The 20899-nt window shown below is 39.9% G+C and overlaps 1 pseudogene; it reads right to left on the bottom strand.

The window, feature by feature from the left end:
* Positions 1–19444: 19444 nt before the first annotated feature.
* The window catches only part of LOC108288685, a 12859-nt pseudogene continuing 11404 nt past the window's right edge, over positions 19445–20899 (bottom strand).

Below are 20899 nucleotides of genomic sequence, written 5' to 3'. Positions count from 1 at the left end.
TTCTACTTCAGTTGCCTATTTTTTAATCTACACTAGCCGTCAGTCTTTCTGGAGTTGTGAAATACATTACTTGAAAATAAATTAAAGTGTTAGAATTTGTTGAAATTGAATATCAGTGGTAAAAGATAATTATCTGTCTTTTAACTGACTAGTCCATTACTTGGGACAAACTTACTTACATAGGTATAAGATTCAAGGGGTTTAAAATCTTGAGTATGAATTTACCATGTAATTATCTCATCTCTTTGCCCAAGAACATTCTCATCTATAAAATTAGTATAATGAAATTGCTTTACTTTCAAAAAACCATAGTAATAGGTATAAAATTTAAATATTCAATTATACAATAAGACAAGAAAAAGTTTAATGTGACATTAAGACTAGTTAAGTATTTCAAGTATCAAATATTACCTGATTTATTCACCAAATTAATAGTCATTGAGAACTTGCTCAGCCAGGTGCTAAAAGGGAGTGGGGGTAATGTATAAATAATAATGGAGCATTTAGAATATACTGTACTAATTTTAGCTGCATCATCTCATTAAATCTTCAACTATGAAATTGATGCTACTATTAAACCCATTTTACATGTGAGGCACGAGAAGACTAAGAAATTTGTTCAAGGTCTCATGACTAGCTATGAAATTTGTAATATGCCATAAGAATGATTGGCAGATTAAAATCAGTGTGAATAATATAAATCCATAATTATTGTTAAAAGTGTCACTATGATCATTAGTAATGTACACAAAACATGCATAAGGATGTGCATTGCAGTAAAATACAAAACAAATTTGGAAATTACCCAAATATCTAATAATAGAGTTATAATAAACTAGGGAAAATCCACAGGATAGAAGAATTGAAGTCTCCGACAGCTTTATTTTTAAGAATATTTAACAAATGGTAAAATAATTATAAGGTATCCTTAAAAAAAAGGCCATAAAAAATGTACAGTATAATAATGATTCTAATAAAGTGGTGTGGGTATGTGTGTGTTTATGGGTACGCGGTAGGCATTTGCTGCTTTAGACTGCCCAATAGCCATCCCCCATTCTTCTTGATAAGGTACCATCAAGGGTTCCCTATGGGCTTATGTGCTCAGCAAGAAGTTGCTTCCTCACCTAGCTCCAGGATGAGCCTTGTCTGGCCTGAGCAAATCCTCACACTCACAATTGGATCAGGGACAGGCACACAATCCAATTCAGACCCAGGAGATGTAAGATTTTTCAGGGAAATTCTGGGAAGGAAAGAAAATAACTTCCTAGCTCTTCAGAAAAAGCAACTAAAAGAGCCATTCTGCCTTCTTCTGGTTAGCAGAGTATAAGAACATGCCACCCAGAACGGCTACAGTCATTTCTGCTATCATGAGACAGCCAGCCTGAGGCCAATGTCAGTGCAAAGAGGAGACAAAGCTGAGAGAGTCACAGAGAAGCGGAGCCAGAGTCCTGCTGTAGTCATGAACCCCTAGATTAAACCATGCCTACAGCTAGAGAGAGAGCCTGGCCTGCTGGTTCCACAAGCCAATAAAGTCCTTTTTCTCCTTAAACCAGTGTGGGTTAGAGTTATTACAACCTAGGGAATCCCAATTGTACAGACTGTATGTACAAAAAGATTGGAAATGCCTGGTTTTGCTTTTCTCTATTTTGCATATTTTCTACAATATACATGGTATGTTATCATCAGTAAGAATAATAAATACCATTTTAAGTAGTCCATTCAAATGCTCCACGTTGAATATATTTCTTGATTATTTATATCTGAGCTCACCAAGCAATTAAAAAATCAGTCTGCTTTGCAGAACCTTAACATTCGAAATAATGATAATAATAGCACACATTTATGTAAGACTTGATTGTTTTCAAAGCACTTTCTCATTTGGTAATTTGAGCAAATCTATGAATTAGGCAAGAGAGTGTGGCGGCGACTGCTATGAGTTCACAAAAGCTCATTTTCTTGTACTCCTGGGCACACAGATATATGATGTTTCCCAGCCTCCTTAGCAGTTGGCTAAGCCATGACTAAGTTCAACCTAATGGACTATGAGCAAAAAAACCTGCCATGAATGACTTTCCCTCCCTCCTTCTCTCCCTCTCTCTCTGTGTGAACTTATAAAGCCACAAGGCCCTAGAACTTATAAAGCCACAAGATGGCCCTAGAACTTTAAAAAGCCATAATATGGAAAACGCCTGAATCCCTAATTAACTAAGTAAAAGGCTGTGTGAAAACAAGGAGCATCTGTATTTGAGTTTGCAAGAAATGAGGCGTTACTAAGCTGTATTAGAGCTCTCCAGAAAAACAGACCAAATGGGGTATGTATGTGTGTTTAGAGGAGAGAGAGATTTATTATAGGCTTGGGAAGTCCAAAATCTGCAGGACAGGCCAGCAGGCTGGAGACTCAGGGAAGAGTTGCAGTTAGAGCCTGAAGGCTGTCTACTGGCAGAATTCCCCCTTCCTTTTCCAGGAGGCCAGTTTTTTAAAGGACATCAACTGAATGAGCTCTGCCTACATTATGGAAGGTAATCTGCTTTGTTCAAAGTCTACTAATTTAAATGTTAATCTCATTAACATTCACAGAAACATCTAGAATAATATTTGATTAAGTATTATTTATTCTTTGGCCTTCACAGAAACTTCTGGAATAATATTTGACTAAATATCTGGGTACCATGGCCTAGCTGAATTGACACATAAGGTTAACTATTACATAAGCCAGTGGGCAGCACTCGCTGGGCTTGAGTGCAACTGCTGCAGAGGAATCTGGGTGCCAGGCTCTTGTGATGAATCCCATTCAATGTCCATTTTCACAGTCATCTCACTTAATCAGGAATGTGTCCCACACTCCCAATGCCCTGGAAAACAACAAGGACAGTCTTCTGATCCTCCTTACCGGATTTTCTACAATCATGTATGTTTTCTGCTTTAGAGAGTTTTTCCTTGACTTTATGCAAGAAAACCACTCTATTTTCTCAGTTCACTTCTCTTCAAAATAGGATATTAGAGAGAATTGTCACATGTTTGTTTTCCTTTCTTCCTTCTTTCCTTCCTTCCTTCATTCCTTCCTTCCTTCTTCCCTCCCTCCCTCCTCCCTCCATTCTTCCTTCCTTCCTTCCTTACTTCCTTCCTTCCTTCCTTCCTTCCTTCCTTCCTTCATTCCTTTTGTTTTGATACAGGGACTTGCTCTTTCACAGAGGCTGGAGTGCATTGGTGTGATCACGACTCACTGCTGCTTTGACCTCTGGGACTCAAGTGATCCTTCCAACTGAGCCTCCCAAGTAGCCAGTTAGGCAAGTGCATGCCACCATGCCTAAACTTTTTTGTTACTGTTGTAGAGACCCGGTCTTGCTATGTTGCCCAGGCTGGTCTCTAACACCTGGATGCAAAAGATCCTCCCTCCTTGGCCTCCCAAAGTGCTGGCATCACAGGGGTTGAGCCATCATGACTGGCCTGTTTTGTTTTTAGTCACCTTCTTTCCTCTGTACTGCCTCTTGAAGACTAGAAGCAAAATAAGGAGTAACACTTCTCTATACACCAGAATCTTTCATTTTTTTTATTCATCACTACTGTTTGAAGCTTATTAATAAAAAAAAATACCCTTTTGTTTACTTGACTGCTGTTGGGAATTTAAGGCCAGATTCCTTACATTTTTTTTAACTTTAGGAGGGATACTCTGTGATCCTTCCCCACTCTGCCTTTTATATCCCTAGAATCAAACTGATTATATTCAAAGGAAACTCTTCACTATGGTTTCCACACGGTTTCTTTGTCCCCACTGAAAGATATATTGCAATTTGATCTAAGGTGCAGTAGTGTTTGCAGGTGGGACCTAACAGGAGGAGTTTGAGTCATGAGGTCTCTGGTCTCCTGGGTAGTTTGGGGCTGTTCTGCAGATAGTGAGTGAGTTCCTGCTCTAGCAAGACTAGCTTAGTTATCATGAGAATGGGTTACTTCCCACAACAGTGGGTTTCTATAAAGCTGGGATGCCCCTCAGGTTTTGCCTCTTCACACCCACTTCCTCTTTGTCCTTCACTATGTTTTTACTCAGAACAAAAGCTGAATAGATACTGGCACCACGGCCCTGATGCTTCCCTGCTTACAGAATCGTGAGCCAAATAAACCTCTCCTCTGTATAAATTACCCAGTCTCAGGTATTCTGTTACAGCCACACAAAACATACTAAGATGCTCCCCTATGAAAATGTGTTCAAAGAAAGGTTCTGTTTTGCACAGCAGATTCACAATCTAATCTCAAATAAGAGTTTGGACAGAAGATAATCAAATTTATTGCCAGGGACCATATACAAAGTCTTTCTAAGCCTAGAAGGAATTCTGAAAATTTTATTATTTAGATATGATTTTTATTTCAACATATCTCCCTGAAGACTACATTAAACCACCTCTCGGTACCATATGATGATACAACTGTGATTTAGAATGCTAAATACAATTTGATTAAAACTACAAGGCTTAAATTCCAAAAGAGCTATGTACTTGCTAGAAGGCCATTCACTATATTGAAACTTGATGAAAATAATGTTATTTTTAAATAAGGCAGTAATATTCTGCTTAACTTACCTGTTTCTGTCTATCATTGCACAGTACCTTATGTTAACTATTCCCTGTAATAGCAGAAGCATGGGCCTGACGACCTCTCAAGGTCACCTCAAGCCTTTTGATTATATGAATTGTGTGCTGAAAATTACATGCTAAAATATCTACACAAACGCTATGTTATTTTCTTTCTACAACTGTCATCTTTAATGCTACCTTGGGTTTTATATTTAAAATGTATGCCCATGTTTACTTGTTTCTAAAATGGTTTAAAGTGTTACAGGCTATTCTCAACTTTCAATAGCAATAGAGGTAGATTTCACACAAGGTTAAACAAAACTGACTATGAATGTTGCATTTCGTATACGTGGTTATAGCTCTCACTTTGTTTTATTCTCTGTAAGGCAGACAATCAAAGATAGCCATAGCACATCCATTTTTAAATTGTTTGTTATGTTTATATCTTTTCATAAGATACTAATACCCTAATAAATTTCCTATAAATAAAAATTATCATAGTTTAATTTATTAAAACAGATTTAAATACAATTTAGATTACTATAATTAAGCTTTTGTAATAGTTACTCCTTTATCCACATGAGGTAGCCACCACAATTTTGAAAGTATTTTACCAGCTGACACTCATTGACTGGTAACTGCCAGTTTTTGATAACTCAAATTGGCTACACAAAATCAACATAGTTGACATGTTGATTTTAGTTATTCATTACTTTCAAGTGCCCAGAATTTTATGCCCAAAATTCTAGTTTATGATGTAAAACCTCAACTAAACTTTTAGAGTATCTCCTCACAAACACTAAGAACTTTTTACACAAATTTCTTTTCCTGTTAGACAATAATTTACCCTTGATAAAACACTGAATACAGACATACCTCATTTTATTGTGTCACTTTATTGTACTCATAGATACTGCATTTTTTATAAATTGAAGATCTGTGGCAATCCTGTGTATAGCAAGTCTAGAGGCACCATTTTTCCAAGAGCATTGGCACACTTTATGTCTCTGTATCACATTTTGGCAATTCTAACAATATTTGAAACCTTTTCTCTACTATTGATACAAAAAATTTAGCCAGGTGTGGCAGGAGAATCACTTAAACCCGGGAGGCAGAGGTTGCAGTGAGCCAAGATCACACCATTGCACTCCAGCCTGGGCAATCTGTGTTATTCACTCTTACTAATGTGATTGTTTTGGAGCCCCATGAACCACACTCATATAAGATGGCAAACTTAACCAATAAATGTTGTATGTTTTCTGACTCTTTCATCAACCAGCCATTCCTCCATCTCTCTCCCTCTCCTTGGGCCTCTCTATTCCCTGAGACACAACAATATTGAAACTAGGCCAATTAATAACCCTACTATGGCCTCTAAGTTCTCAAGTGAAAAGAAGAGTCAAAAATATCTCACTTTAAGTAAAAACACGGAAATGATGAAGCTTAGTGAGGAAGCCATGTTGAAAGCCAACACAGGCTGAAATCTAGGCCTCTAGGCACCAAAGGGTTAGCCAAGTTGTGAATGCAAAGGAAAAGTTCTTGAAGGAAATCAACACGTGAATTGTCTTATTATTCATGTGTTCAACAACACATGAATAATAAGAATTTGAAACAGCCTTATTGCTGATATGGATAAAGTTTTGGTGGTCTGAATAGAGAAGATCAAACCAGCTACAACATACCCTTAAACCAAGCCTAATTTGGGGCAAAGCCCTAACCCTCTTCAATTTTATGAAGGCAGAATAAAATGAGAAAGCTACTAAAGAAAAGTTGGAAACTAGCAGAAGTTGGTCCATGCAGTTTAAGTAAAGAAATCATCACTATAACATAAAAGCAAGGTGAAGCAGTAAGTAGAACTGATGTAGAACCTGCAGCGAGTCATCCAGAAGATGCAGCTAAGATCATTCATAAAGGTGGCTACACTAAACAACAGACTTTTCCATGCAGACAAAACAGCCTCTAATGAAAGAAAATGCCATCTAGGACTTCATAGCCAGAGAGAAGTCAATGCCTAGCTTCAAAACTTCAAGGGACATGCTGACTCTCTTGGTAGGGGCTGATACAGCTGATTACTTCATCTTGAAACCAATGCTCTTTTAACATTCCAAAAATCCTAGGGCACTTTAGAATTATGCTAAATCTGCTCTGCTTGTGCCCTATAAATGAAACAACAAAGCCTGGATGGAAGAACATCTATTTACAGCATGGTTTGCTGAATATTTAAAGCTCACTATTGAAATCCACGCCTCAGAAATAAAGATTCCATTCACAATATTGCTGTTCATTGACAATACACCTGGTCACCCAAGAGCACTGATAGAAATTTACGAAGAGATTAATGCTGTTTTGACTCCTGCTAATACAATATCCATTATGTAGCCCTTGGATCAAGGAGTAATTTTGAATTTCAAGTCTTATTATCAAGGAATATATTTTATAAGACTATAGGTGCCACAGATAGTGATTCTTCTGATGGATCTGGGAAAAATAAATTGAAAACCTTATGGAAAGCATTCACCATTCTAGATGCCATTAAGAACATTCATGATTCATGGGAGAAGGTCAAAATATCAATGTTAACAGGACTACGGAAAAAATTGATTTCAGCCCTTATAGATGACTTTGAAGGGCTCAAGACTGCAATGGAGGAAACAACTGCAGATATGGTAGAAATAACAAGAGAACCAGAATTAGAAGTGAAGCATAAAGATGTAACATAATTGCTGTAATCTCATGATCAAACATGAATAAATGAAGAGTTGCTTCTTATGGATGGGCAAAAAAAGTAATTTTTTGAGATATAACCTACTCTTAGTGAAGATGCTGTGAAAATTATTGAAATGGCAACAAAGAATTTAGAATATTACATAAACTTAGTTGATCAAGCAGTGTCAGAGTTTGAGACGACTCCAATTTTTTTCAATTTTTTAAACTTTATTTTTAAAATGCAATGACTTATATGTCATTAAAGAAGACATACAAATGGAGAGATGTACCATATTCATGGTCGCTGCTTCTTAATAAATTGGCTTATGAATTTAAGGCAATTCTTATATATGTATATATATGTATATTTATTATTATTATACTTCAAGTTCTGGGGTACATGTGCAGATCTTGCATGATTGTTACATAGGTATACACAGGTCATGGTGGTTTGCTGCCTCCATTCCCCCGTCACCTACATTAGGTATTTCTCCCAATGTTATCCCTTCTCAGTCTCCCCACCCTCTGCTGTCCCTCCCCTAACCCTCCACCCACCAATAGAGCCCAGTGTGTGATGCTCCCCTCCCTGTGTCCGTGTGTTCTCATTGTTCAAAACCCACCTATGGGTGAGAACATGTGGTGTTTGGTTTTCTGTTCTTGTGTCAGTTTGCTGAGAATTATGGTTTCCAGATTCAACATTGTCCCTGCAAAGGACATGAACTCATCCTGGTTTATGGCTGCATAATATTCCATGGTATATATATGCCACATTTTCTTTATCCAGTCTATCATTGATGGGCATTTGGGTTGGTTCCAAGTCTATGCTATTGTAAACAGTGCCTCAATGAACATTCCTGTGCATGTGTCTTTATAATAGAATGATTTATAATCCTTAGGGTATATACCCAGTAGTGGGATTGCTGGGTCAAATGATATTTCTATTTCTAGATCCTTGAGGAATTGCCACACTGTCTTCCACAATGGTTGAACTAATTTACACTCCCACCAACAGTGTAAAAGTGTTCCTATTTCTCCACATCCTTTCCAGCAACTGTTGTCTCCAGATTTTTTAATGATCGCCATTCTAATTGGAGTGAGATGGTATCTCAACGTGGTTTTGATTTGCATTTCTCTAATGACCAGTGATAATGAGCATTTTTTCATATGTTTCTTGGCCACATAAATGTCTTTTGAAAAGTATCTGTTCATGTCCTTTGCCCACTTTTTGATGGGTTTGTTTGTTGTAAATTTGTTTTAGTTCTTTGTAGATTCTGGATATCAACCCTTTGTCAGATAGGTAGCTTGCAAACATTTTTTCCCATTCTATTGGTTGCCAGTTCACTCTAATGATTGGTTCTTTTGTTGTGCAGAAGTTCTTAAGTTTAATTACATCCCACTTGTCTATTTTGGCTTTTCTTGCCATTGCTTTTGGCGTTTTAGTCATGAAGTCCTTGCCTATGCCTATTTCCCAAATGGTATTCCCTAGGTTTTCTTCTAGGGTTTTTATGGTGTTAAGTATTACGTTTAAATCTTTAATCCCTCTGGAGTTAATTTTTGTATAAGGTATAAGGAAGGGGTCCAGTTTCAGCTTTCTGCACATGTCTAGCCAGTTTTCCCAACACCATTTATTAAACAGGGAATCTTTTCCCCTTTTGTTTGTTTTTGTCAGGTTTGTCAAAGATCAGATGGTTGTAGATGTGTGGCATTGCCTCCAAGGCCTCTGTTCTGTTCCATTGGTCTATATCTCTGTTTTGGCACCAGTACCATGCTGTTTTGATTACTGTAGCCTTGTAGTATACTTTGAAGTCAGGTAGCATGATGCCTCCAGCTTTGTTCTTTTTGCTTAGGATTGTCTTGGCTATGCGGGCTCTCTTTTGGTTCCATATGAAGTTTAAGGTAGTTTTTTCCAGTTCTGTGAAGGTCAATGGCAGCTTGATGGGGATAGCATTCAATCTATAAATTAGACAGTATGGCCATTTTCACAATATTGATTCTTCCTAACCATGAGCATGGAATGTTTTTCCATCTGTTTGTGTCCTCTCTTATTTCCTTGAGCAGTGGTTTGTAGTTTTCCTTGAAGAGGTCCTTCACATCCTTTGTTAGTTGTATTCCTAGGTATTTTATTCTCTTTGTGGCCATTGTGAATTGGAGTTCGCTCATGATTTGACTCTCTGTTTGTCTGTTATTGGTGTACAGGTATGCTTGTGATTTTTGCATATTGATTTTGTATCCTGAGATTTTGCTGAAGTTGCTTATCAGCTTAAGGAGATTTTGGGCTGAGATGATTTGGTCTTCTAAATATACAATCATGCCATCTGCAAATAGAGACAATTAGACTTTCTCTTTTCCTAATTGAATACTCTTTATTTCTTTTTCTTGCCTGATTGCTCTGGCTAACTCTTCCAATTCTATGTTCAATAGGAATGGTGAGAAAGGGTACTCTTGTCTGATGCCAGTTTTTAAAGGGAATGCTTCCAGTTTTTGCCCATTCAATATGATATTGGCTGTGGGTTTGTCATAAAAGCTTTCATTATTTTGAGATATGTTCCATTGATACCTGGTTTATTGAGAGTTTTTAGCATAAACCACTGTTGAATTTTGTCGAAGGCCTTTTCTGCATCTGTTGAGATAACCATTTGATTTTTGTCTTTGGTTCTGTTTATGTAATGAATTATGTTTATAGATTTGCATATGTTGAACCAGCCTTGCATCCCCGGGATGAAGCCCACTTGATCATGATGGATAAGCTTTTTGATGTGCTGTTGCATTTGGTTTGCCAGAATTTTATTGAAGATTTTTGCATCAATATTTATCATGGATATTGGCCTGAAATGTCTTTTTAAGTAGTAATCCTACCAGGTTTTTGTATCAGAATGATGTTGGTCTCGTAAAATTAGTTAGGGAGGATTCCCTCTTTTTGTATTGTTTGGAATAGTTTCAAAATGATTGGTACCAGCTTCTCTTTGTACATCTGGTAGAATTCAGCTGACAGCCCATCTGGACCTAGACTTTTTTTGGTTGGTAGCAATTAATCAATTTCTCCCTCAACTTCATATCTTGTTATTGGTTTATTCAGGGGTTCAACTTCTTCCTGGTTTAGTCTTGGGAGGGTGTAAGTGTCCAGGAGTTTATCCATTTCTTCCAGATTTACTGTTTTATGTGCATAGAGTTGCTTGTAGTAATCCCTGACAGTAGTTTGTATTTCTGTGGGATCAGTGGTGATATTACCTTTATCATTTTTTTGTTGCATCTATTTGATTCTTCTCTCTTTTCTCTTTTATTAGTATGGCTAGCAATCTATCTATTTTGCTGATCTTTTCCAAAAACCAGCTCCTGGATTTATTCATTTTTTTAAGGATTTTTTTGTGTGTCTTTATCTCCTTCGGTTCTGCTCTGATCTTAGTTATTTCTTGTCTTCTGCTAGCTTTTGAGTTTTTTGAGCTTGCTCCTTTAGTTTTTAATTGTGACAATAGGGTGTCGATTTTAGATCTTATCACACTTCTGATGTGGGTATTTAGTGCTAGAAATTTCCCTCTAGTCACTACTTTAAATGTGTCCCAGAGATTCTGGTACATTGCGTCTTTATTCTCATTGGTTTCACAGAGCATCTTTATATCTGCCTTCATTTCATTATTTATCCAGTAGTCATTCAGGAGCAGGTTGTTCAGTTTCCATGTAGTTGTGCAGTTTTGAGTGAGTTTCTTAATCCTGAGTTCTAATTTGATTGCACTGTGGTCTGAAAGACTGGTTGTTATGATTTCTGTTCTTTTGCATTTGCTGAGGAGTGATTTACCTTCAATTATGTGGTTAATTTTAGAGTAAGTGTGATGTGGTGCAGAAAAGAATGTAAATCCTGTGGATTTGGGGTGGAGAGTTCTCTAGATGTCTATTAGGTATGCTTGTTCCAGATCTGCGTCCAAGTCCTGGATATCCTTTTTAATTTTCTGTCTTTTTAATCTGTCCAATATTGACAGTAGAGTGTTAAAGTCTCCCACTATCATTGTATGGGAGTCTAAGTCTCTTTGTAGGTTGTTAAGAACTTTATGTATCTGAGTGCTCCTATATTGGGTGCATGTATATTTAGGATGGTTAGCTCTTCTTGTTGCATTGTTCCTTTTACCATATGTAATGCCCTTCTTTGTCTCTTTTGATCTTTGTTGGTTTAAAGTCCATTTTGTCAGAGACTACGATTACAACTCCTGCTTTTTTTTTTTCCTCTCCATTTGCTTTGTAAATCTTCTCCATCCCTTTATTTTGAGACTTTGTGTGTCCTTGCATGTCAGATGGGTCTCCTGAATACAGCACACCAATGGGTATTGACTCTTTATCCAGTTTGCCAGTCTGTGTCTTTTGATTGGGGCATTTAGCTCATTTACATTTAAGGTTAATATTGTTATGTGTGAATTTGATTCTGCCATTTTGATACTAGCTGGTTGTTCTGCCTGTTAGTTGACACAGTTTCTTCATTGTGTCAATGGTCTTTACATTTGTTACGTTTTTGCAATATCTGGTACCTGTTGTTCCTTTCCATGTTTAGTGCTTCCTTCAGGAGCTCAAGGCAGGCCTGGTGGTGACGAAATCTCTCAGCAATTGCTTGTCCATAAAGGATTTTATTTCTCCTTCATCTGTGAAGCTTAGTTTGGCTGTATATGAAATTCTGGGTTGAAAATTCTTTTATTTAAGGGTGTTGAATATTGGCCCCCACTCTCTTCTGGCTTGTAGGATTTCTGCTAAGAGATCTGCTGTGAGTCTGATGGGCTTCCCTTTGTGGGTAACCCGACCTTTCTCTCTGGCTGCCTTTAGTATTTTTTCCTTCATTTCAACCCTGGTGAATCTGATGATTATGTGCCTTGGGGTTGCTCCTCTTGAGGAATATCTTTGTGGTGTTCTCTGTATTTCCTGGACTTGATTGGTTGCCTGGCTTGCTAAGTTGGGGAAGTTCTCCTGGATAATATCCTGAAGAGTGTTTTCCAGCTTGGATTCATTCTCTCCATTACATTCAGGTATACTTATCAAACACAGATTGGGTCTTTTCACATAATCCTATATTTCTTGGAGGCTTTGTTCATTTCTTTTCACTTTTTTCTCTAATCTTGCCTTCTCATTTTATTTCATTGAGTTGACCTTCAATCTCTGATTGTTCTTTCTTCCACTTGGTTGATTTGGCTATTGATACTTGTGTATGTTTCACCAAGTTCTCATGCTGTGTTTTTCAGCTCCATCAAGTCGTTTATATTCCTCTCTGTTTATTCTAGTTAGCATTTCATCTAACCTTTTTTCAAGGTTCTAAATTTCTTTGCATTGGGTTAGCACATGTTCTTTTACCTCAGAGAAGTTTGTTATTACTCACCTTTTGAAGTCTGTTTCTGCCAATTTATCAGATTCAGTCTCCATCCAGCTTTGTTTCCTAGCTGGTGAGGAGTTGTGATCCCTTGGAGGAGGAGAGGAGTTCTGGTTTTGGGTGTTTTCATCCTTTTTGCACTGGTTTCTTCCCATCTTTGTGGCTTTAAATACCTGCGGTCTTTGTAGTTGGTGACTTTCAGATGGGGTCTCTGAGTGGACATCCTTTTTGTTGATGTTGAAGCTATTTCTTTCTGTTTCTTAGTTTTTCTTCTAACAGTCAGGCCCCTTTGCTGCAGGACTGCTGGAGACCTGTCTAGACCCTGCTTGCTTGGGGATCACCCACGGGGGCTGCAGAACAGTAAGGGTTTCTGCCAGTTTCTTCTTCTATTATCTTTGTCCCAGAAGTGTACCCGCCAGATGTCAGCTAGAGCTCTCCTGTATAAGGTGTCTTTTTGGATACAGGGGGTTCAGGGAGCCACTTGAGGCAGTCTGTCCCTTATCAGAGCTCAAGTGCTGTGTTGGGAGCTCTGTTGCTCCCTTTAGGGCTGCTACCCAGGGATGTTTAAGTCTGCTGCAGCAGAACTCAGAACCACCTCTTTTCCCAGGTGCTCTGTCCCAGGAAGGTGGGGTTTTATTTATAAGTCCTTGATGTGCTACTGCCTTTTTTCAGAGATGTCCTGCCCAGCAAGGAGGGAGTCTAGACACTGTCTGCCTGCAGAGGCACTGCTGAGCTGTGGCAGGCTCCATTCAGCGGCTTGTAAACTTCCTCGCACAGGTAAGTTTGGAACTGCCTAGGCAATGGCAGGCACCCTTCCCCCCACCGAGCTCAACCATCCCAGGTGGAGCTCAAACTGCTGTGCTGGCTGCAAAATTCTCAAGCTAGAGAGTTTCAGTTTGCTGGGCTTTGTGGGGGTAGAACCCACCAAGCCAGATCACTTGGCTCCCTACCTTCAGCTCCTCTTATTTCAGGGGAATGGGAGGCTCCCTCCTGTAGGCGTTCCAGGCGCCAGCCAAAACAGCCACCCAGATTTGTGCTGAAAACCTACAGCGCCAGCTCAAATGGCCACTCAGATCTGTGTTGGAAACCTGTGCACTTGCTGGTCTGGCAGAAATCTCCTGGTCTGTGGGTTGTAAAGGCCATGGGAGAAGCACAGGATCTGAACCAGAGTGCTGAAGTGTCTGGAAAAGTCCCCGATGGCCGTGTTAGGTAGGAGGCGAGTCCTCTGGCCAGTCGCACTTTCCAGGTGAGGCAGCACCCCACCCTGCCTCGGTTTGCCCTCCTTGGACTACGCCCACTGTCCAGCCAGTCCTATTGAGATAAACCTGGTACCTCCGTTGTAAATGCAGAGATCACTCATCTTCTGCAGCGCTTTCGCTGGGAACTGCGCTCCGGAGCTCTTCTTATTTGGCCATCTTGACGGACTCACCAATTGACTCCAATTTGGGAAAAATTATATTGTGGGCAAATGCTATCAAACAGCATTCCATGCTAAAGAGAAATCTTTCCTGAAAAGAAGAGTTCAACAATGCAGCCAACTTTATTGTTGTCATACTTTAAGAAGTTGCCACCACCACCTCAACCTTCAGGAAACACCACCTTGGTCAGTCAGCAGCCATCAACATCAATGCAAGACCCTCCACCAGCAAAAAGATTATGATTCACTGAAGACTCAGATAACCATTAGCATTTTTAGCAATAAAGTGTTCTTTAAATTTTTTTAGGGACAAGGTCTTGTTCTTTCACTCAGGCTGGAGTGCCATTGTGTGATCATTGCTCACTGCAGCCTTGAACTCTTGGGCTCAGGGGATCTTTCCTTCTTAACCTACTGAGTAGCTGAAACTACAGGTCCACGCTATTATAACTAGTTGTAATAAAACATTTTTAAATTAAGGTACATACATTTTCTTTTAGACACAATGCTATTGCACACCTCATACACTACAGTACAGTGTAAAAATAACTCTGTTTTTTGAGACAGGGTTTCACTCTGCCACCCAGGCTGGAGTGCAGTGGTGCAATTTTGGCCCACTGGACCCTTCACCTCCCAGGCTCAAGCACTCCCCCCACCTTAGCCTCTTGAATAGCTAAAACGACAGGCACATGCCACCAGACGTAGATAATTTTTTGTTATTTTTGGTAGGGATGGGATCTCACTATGTGAGAACCCAAATTCTAGGTTCCAGCAACCCCCTCCAACCCCCTACTTCATGTCAGCATTCCAAAGTGCTGGTATTACAGGCATGAGCCACCACACCTAGCCACATAAACATAACTTTTATATGTACCAGGAAACCAAAAACTTTTCATGATTCGCTTTATTGTGATATTCACCTTATTGCAGTGGTCTGGAACTGAACCTGCAATATCTACTGGTTATGCCTATATTTTATTTTTTTATGTTTATTTTATTTTTTATTTTTATTTTACTTAAAGTTCTGGGATATATATGCAGAATATGCAGGTTTGTTACATAGGTATATATGTGCCATGGTGGTTTGCTATACCTATTGGCCGGTCCTAAGTTCCTTCCCCTCACCCCCCACCTCCCGACAGGCCCTGGAATATATTGTTCCCCTCCTTGTATCTATGTGTTCTCATTGTGCAACTCTCACTATGAGTGAGAACACGTGGTGTTTGGCTTTCTATTCCTGTGTTAGTTTGCTGAGGATGATGGCTTCCAACTTCATCCATGTCCCTGCAAAGGGTATGATCACATTCCTTGTTATAGCTGCATAGTATTCCATGGTCTATATGTACCACATTTGCTTTATCCAATCTATCATTGATGCACATTTGGGTTGGTTCCATGACTTTGCTATTGTAAATAGTGCAGCATAAGCATACATGTGTATGTGTCTTTATAGTAGAATGACTTATATTCCTTTGGGTATGTACCCAGGAATGGAATTACTGGGTCAAATGGTAGTTCTGGTTCTAGATCCTTGAGGAATTGCCATACTGTCTTCCACAATGGCTAAACTAATTTACATTCCCATCAACAGTATAAAAGCATTCCTATTTCTCCACAGCCTTGCCAGCATCTATTATTTCTTGACTTTTTAATAATCACCATTCTGATTGCCACCCTAACATCACAATTAAATGACCTAGAGAAGTAAGAGCAAACTAATCCAAAAGCTAGCAAAAGGCAAGAAATAACCTAAGATCAGAGAAAAACTAAAGGAGATAGAGACATGAAACACCCTCCAAAAAAAATCAATGAATCCAGGAGCTTGTTTTTTTGAAAAAAAAAATTAACAAAGTAGTTCACTAACAAGACTAATAAAGAAGAAAAGAGAGAAGAATCAAATAGATACAATAAAAAATGATAAAGGGGATATCGCCACTGATCCCACAGAAACACAAACTACAACCAGAGAATACTATAAACATCTCTACGCAAATAAACTAGAACATCTAGAAGAAATGAATGCATTCCTGGAAATGTACACCCTCCCAAGACTAAACTAGGAAGAAGTCAAATCCCCGAATAGACCAATAACAAGTTCTGATATTGGGGCAGTAATTAATAGCCTACTATTAATTACTAATAGTAATTAGTAGTAGACCAAAAAAAAACCCAGGACCAGACTGATTCACAGCCAAATTCTACCAGAGGTACAAAGAGGAGTTAGTATCATTCCTTCTGAAACTAGTTCAAACCATATTAAAGAGGGACTCCTCCCTAACTCATTTTATGAGGCCAGCATCATCCTGATACCAAAACCTGGCAGAAACACACACAAAAAAACTTCAGGCCAAAACTTCAGGCCAATATCCCTGATGAACACTGATGTGAAAATCCTCAATAAAATACTGGCAAACCAAATCCATCAGCACATGAAAAACATATGCACTATGCCTGTATTTTAAAGGCATCACTCATCAGATTGATTCCAAATGAGATATGCCTATAGATGCTCTGTCTTTATCATCCAAAAATTTCCACTCTCTCCTTCCCTCTCTCTCCCTTTCTCTTTCTCTCCTCTTTTTGTCTCACTCATCAATTTCCTTGGGTCTAATCTCAGCATCTTTGGCATTTTGCTTGCTTCCCCTCTCTTTGGGAAAAAGAGATCACAGTTTTCAAAATTCAACCTTTATCTACTCTTGCAATCTCTATGGGAAAGAACTAACTAAGATTCTCAGTGACATGCCCTGTCACTAATGCCTTCTAATATCTGGGGGAAAATCCAGGAGACTTTTTAAATGCGCTTTGTTTTGTTCTCTTTTTGCTTTCTCCATTAGCAGACTTTGCTGAAAATTTTCTTACATCTTTTAATCTTATTGTCTTATTTAATCTTATTTTTATAATGCATATAAGATTAATACATTATTTTTATGCCCTTTATCTTATTACAACTATAATTCTTAAATTACTAGTCACTTACATATTGTCATGACTTTTAGAGAAATTGTATTGAGTGTCTTATTTTTCCTCCATCAGGTCCTACCCTATTCCAAACAATTTCTGAATTCTATTAAAACCTTTCAAAGTTTACTTCTTTCTGCTCTATCTTGTTTCACTTTCATTTTCATCCTGATCCCAAGCACAATGAGATTGAGATCGCTATTTCCAAGATTCCTCTGAACCATTCTTTCTGCAATCAGACCCCATGCATTACACACAATACGCAGGCTGGTATTGTTTCTCCTCCTTATTGGCCATCGGATGCAGTGAATAAGAAAGCAATCCTGTATCAGAGCTACAAGCATGTAGCCTGCCTTATCTGGTTTGTCTCATAAAACACAGGCTATTCATAAGAAACTCAATTCTGTTGGCCACTACTGGCCCCTTGAATGTTTGCACACTTCTTTTTTTCCAATAAGGCAGTCATTTCTTTACTTGAGGGCTTTATCTAATTTTGTGATTTATAAAAAATTATAGTAAGCATTTTACAAAACTTTTCCAATGAAATTCTACGGTTTCAGGGTCAAAGAAAAATACTTCCTCTGTCAAATGAAATATCACATTAATCATTTTGCATTATTCATCTATCAATTGATAATATTAAAGACGTTTTCAACAAATATCAGAAATATAAAATAGTTCATCTAGTCTTCTACCAGAAACAAAATTTTTGAAGTCTCTAGGTTGCTGAAAAGAACCTTAAAATATTAATTTAGAAGAGAGAAGCAAAATGAATGCAGAGTATGGTTGAAAAGTTACCTTTAGTTCACGGATGTTGTCACTAACAGAATGAGTTAGGTATATCTGAATCAATTTGCAAAATATTGATAAGGTGTTTTTAGATGGGAAAAATAAGACATAACCAAAAATGTATTTGATCCTACTTTTTGTAAAACAATGGCAAAAATTATGTATATACATGTACATGTATTATATACATATACACATACATGAAATCTTATACATACATCTTGTTATACCTGTATCATGTATATATGCAAATATGCATTTACATATTATATGTATAATTTTATACATGTACATGTATATATTTTATAAAATAAGCAATGACACATATATTACAACATTGCATACATATTTTTTTTCTTTTTTTCTTTTTTTTTGAGACGGAGTCTCCGCTCTGCAGCCCAGGCCAGAGTGCAGTGGTGCGATCTCGGCTTACTGCAACCTCCGCCTCCCAGGTTTAAGCGATTCTCTGCCTCAGCCTCCCGAGTAGCTGGGATTACAGGCACGTGCCATCACGCCCGGCTAATTTTTGTATTTTTAGTAGAGACAGGGGTTTCACCATCTTGACTAGGCCAGTCTTGAACTCCTGACCTCGTGATCTACCCACCTCGGCTTCCCAAAGTGTTATTTACAGGCGTGAGCCACCACGCCCGGCCATTTTTTTTTTTTTTAACTCTTACCTGAGGTTGTATCATAAACTCACATGCTGGTTGTGAACACTTCCAACAATGCAGAAATGAGCAAGGGGAAAGTAGAACTTGGTGTAGACATGGCCACAGGATCACACTTTTGTTCCTGTGGGATGCTTGGGTCAGTTTCCTACTGGCTGAACTCGACTGTCTGGGCGCCCCACGCTGCCTGCTTCCTGGGCACTGGGGCGACATTGACGGATGCACGCTTGTCTAAGGTTCGGTGCGTGCAGTCAGGATTCTGCACCAGGAATGGTCCATCAATGAGGGAGAGTCCTCCCTGGGAGAGGCTTCGGACTGCAGGAAGTGCTGTCCTTGAGTCATTCTGTTTTGTCCCAAGGCTGCTGCAAGGAGGAGGACAGGTGAGCCCATGTTGGAGGGTAGAGATATGCGGGACGGCGTCAGTCCAGGCACAGCCACAGGCCCCAGCTATCCCGCTTTCCCTGGCCCAAGAAGAGCAGCCCCCAGCATGCTGGGGGCTCAGGCGCGGCCTACAGCGCACTGCAGGGCCCCAACACCCTGCTTTAATTTTCACCTTTGTTCTGTCCTGCCTTCCAGCTTTGGAGTCCTCGTTAAGAGGGACTCAAACCAAGGCTATTAACACAACACCTGCATTCCCTTCCAGTCATTCATGATTTTCGTTTTTACACACAAAGCTTACCATTTTTACTTTTTCCAACACTTTTTAAAAAACAAATTATCCTTTTATCATATGCTGAAGCCCTATCAATAACAAGCCCACTTCTGCGATTGACTCTGTTCAACGGCCCTTCATTTACCTCCTAAAACGACCCTTTTGGTAACTTTTCGTGAAGAGGTGGCTTTAATAAATATATTCTCTAGAAATCTCCAGAACCTTTGCGTGGGTCAGGGTGAGAGGTACCATCACGATGTAAACAGAACAGCTGAGCCCTCCTGGTGGGTGCCAGGTGCAATCTGCACAGACCGCATGTGTGGGAGGCATGGAGTCAGAGACGCTTCCTCAAAATGCATCACCTGTCTCCCGCAGAGCACACAGGCCTCAGGGCCCTGTGGACAGGGCTGGTCCCAGCTTATGCAGGCCACTTGCTGGGCTTGCGGGGTGATAGCCAAAGGCTGCCCGTAGCAAGAGGCCGGGCCTCTTGTTCCACTTGGCAGAGATCCCAGAAGAAGCCAGGGGGCAGCATCAGAGCCTGGGGCCTGGCCCAACAGCACAGCTGCTGCAGGCCATAGGAAAGGCCCGAAGACGATGAGTGGAAAGCCGGGGCGCGTGGAGAGACCCCGAGAAGGGGCTGTTCACCTGGGAGTCCTGCATTTGCTGTTTGCCTCACCCGGCGATTCTGAAACCAGGTTTTTATCCGGACCTCTGAGAGCTTCTTCTCCCTAGCCAGCCTCTTCCGCTACAGGCACTGGTGATGCCGGAAGACGCCCTCCAAGGCGCAGACCTGCTCCGTGGCGAAGGCTGTGCGGACACTGGGGGCCCGCCAGGGTTTGGCTCCTTAACCCAGCCAGGGTCCTCTCCGACGCAGGCAGATTTGAGGACCTAGCCTACTTGATGCTGACTGCCTGAGGGGGCTCCCAGGTGCCGGATATCTGGCCCGAGCCAGGGAGGCTTTCCCAGGAGACGTGGGCCCCGAGCAGCTGCTCTAGGAGAGCCAGCCCACGAGCCAAAGCTGGAGGCTGCTGTCGGCCACAAGGTGGGGAGGATGAGAGACGCCTGGCGGTCAGGTGGGCCAGAGGGAAGGCCGGGCGGGGCTGGCCAGGCGCAGGATCCACAACATTGCATATATTTTAGATCATTACTGAATAAAGCACAGAAAAATATAACAGATTATTAATCGGGATTCCTACGGGTAAAAGCGGATGTTTCATAATGGGAGAGAAGTATAAGAGGAGGAGCAAGAAGTAAAAAAATTAAAAATTATTTGTCCTATATTAAAAGACACCATGTGTAATATAATTCCGCTTGTATAAAATGATGTGTTTGTATGCATAAAGAGATGCAAGAAAAGATGTTCACCGAAATATTAATGCTGCAAATTCAGAGAGGTGGGATTTAAGATTTATTTTCTTGCTTATGGTTTTCTGTTAATGTTTGAATTTTTTTCAGTGAGCATGTTTTCAGGTATATTATTGATGGGGACAGCACAATAAAAGTATTTACATTACAGATGAAAAAAAAAAAAAAGAAAGAAACAGGCCAGGCATGGTGGCTCTCGCCTGTAATCCCAGCACTTTTGGGAAGCCAGGATGGGCGGGATCATTTAAGCCCAGGAGTTGGAGACCAGCCTGGCCAACATGGTGAAACCCCGTCTCTACTAAAAATACAACAATTAGCTGGGCATGGTGTTGTGTGTCTGTGGTCCCACTACTTGGGGGACTGAGATGGAAGGATCGCTTTAGCCCAGGAGGCGGAAAGTTGCAGTGGGCCAAGATTGTACCACTGTACAGCAGCCTG

This window comes from Cebus imitator, unplaced genomic scaffold, assembly GCF_001604975.1.
Source record: "Cebus imitator isolate Cc_AM_T3 unplaced genomic scaffold, Cebus_imitator-1.0 Scaffold382, whole genome shotgun sequence".
Lineage (NCBI taxonomy): Eukaryota > Metazoa > Chordata > Mammalia > Primates > Cebidae > Cebus > Cebus imitator.
Note: the sequence above shows the minus strand (reverse complement) of the source record. Positions and strands in the feature narration are given on the sequence as shown.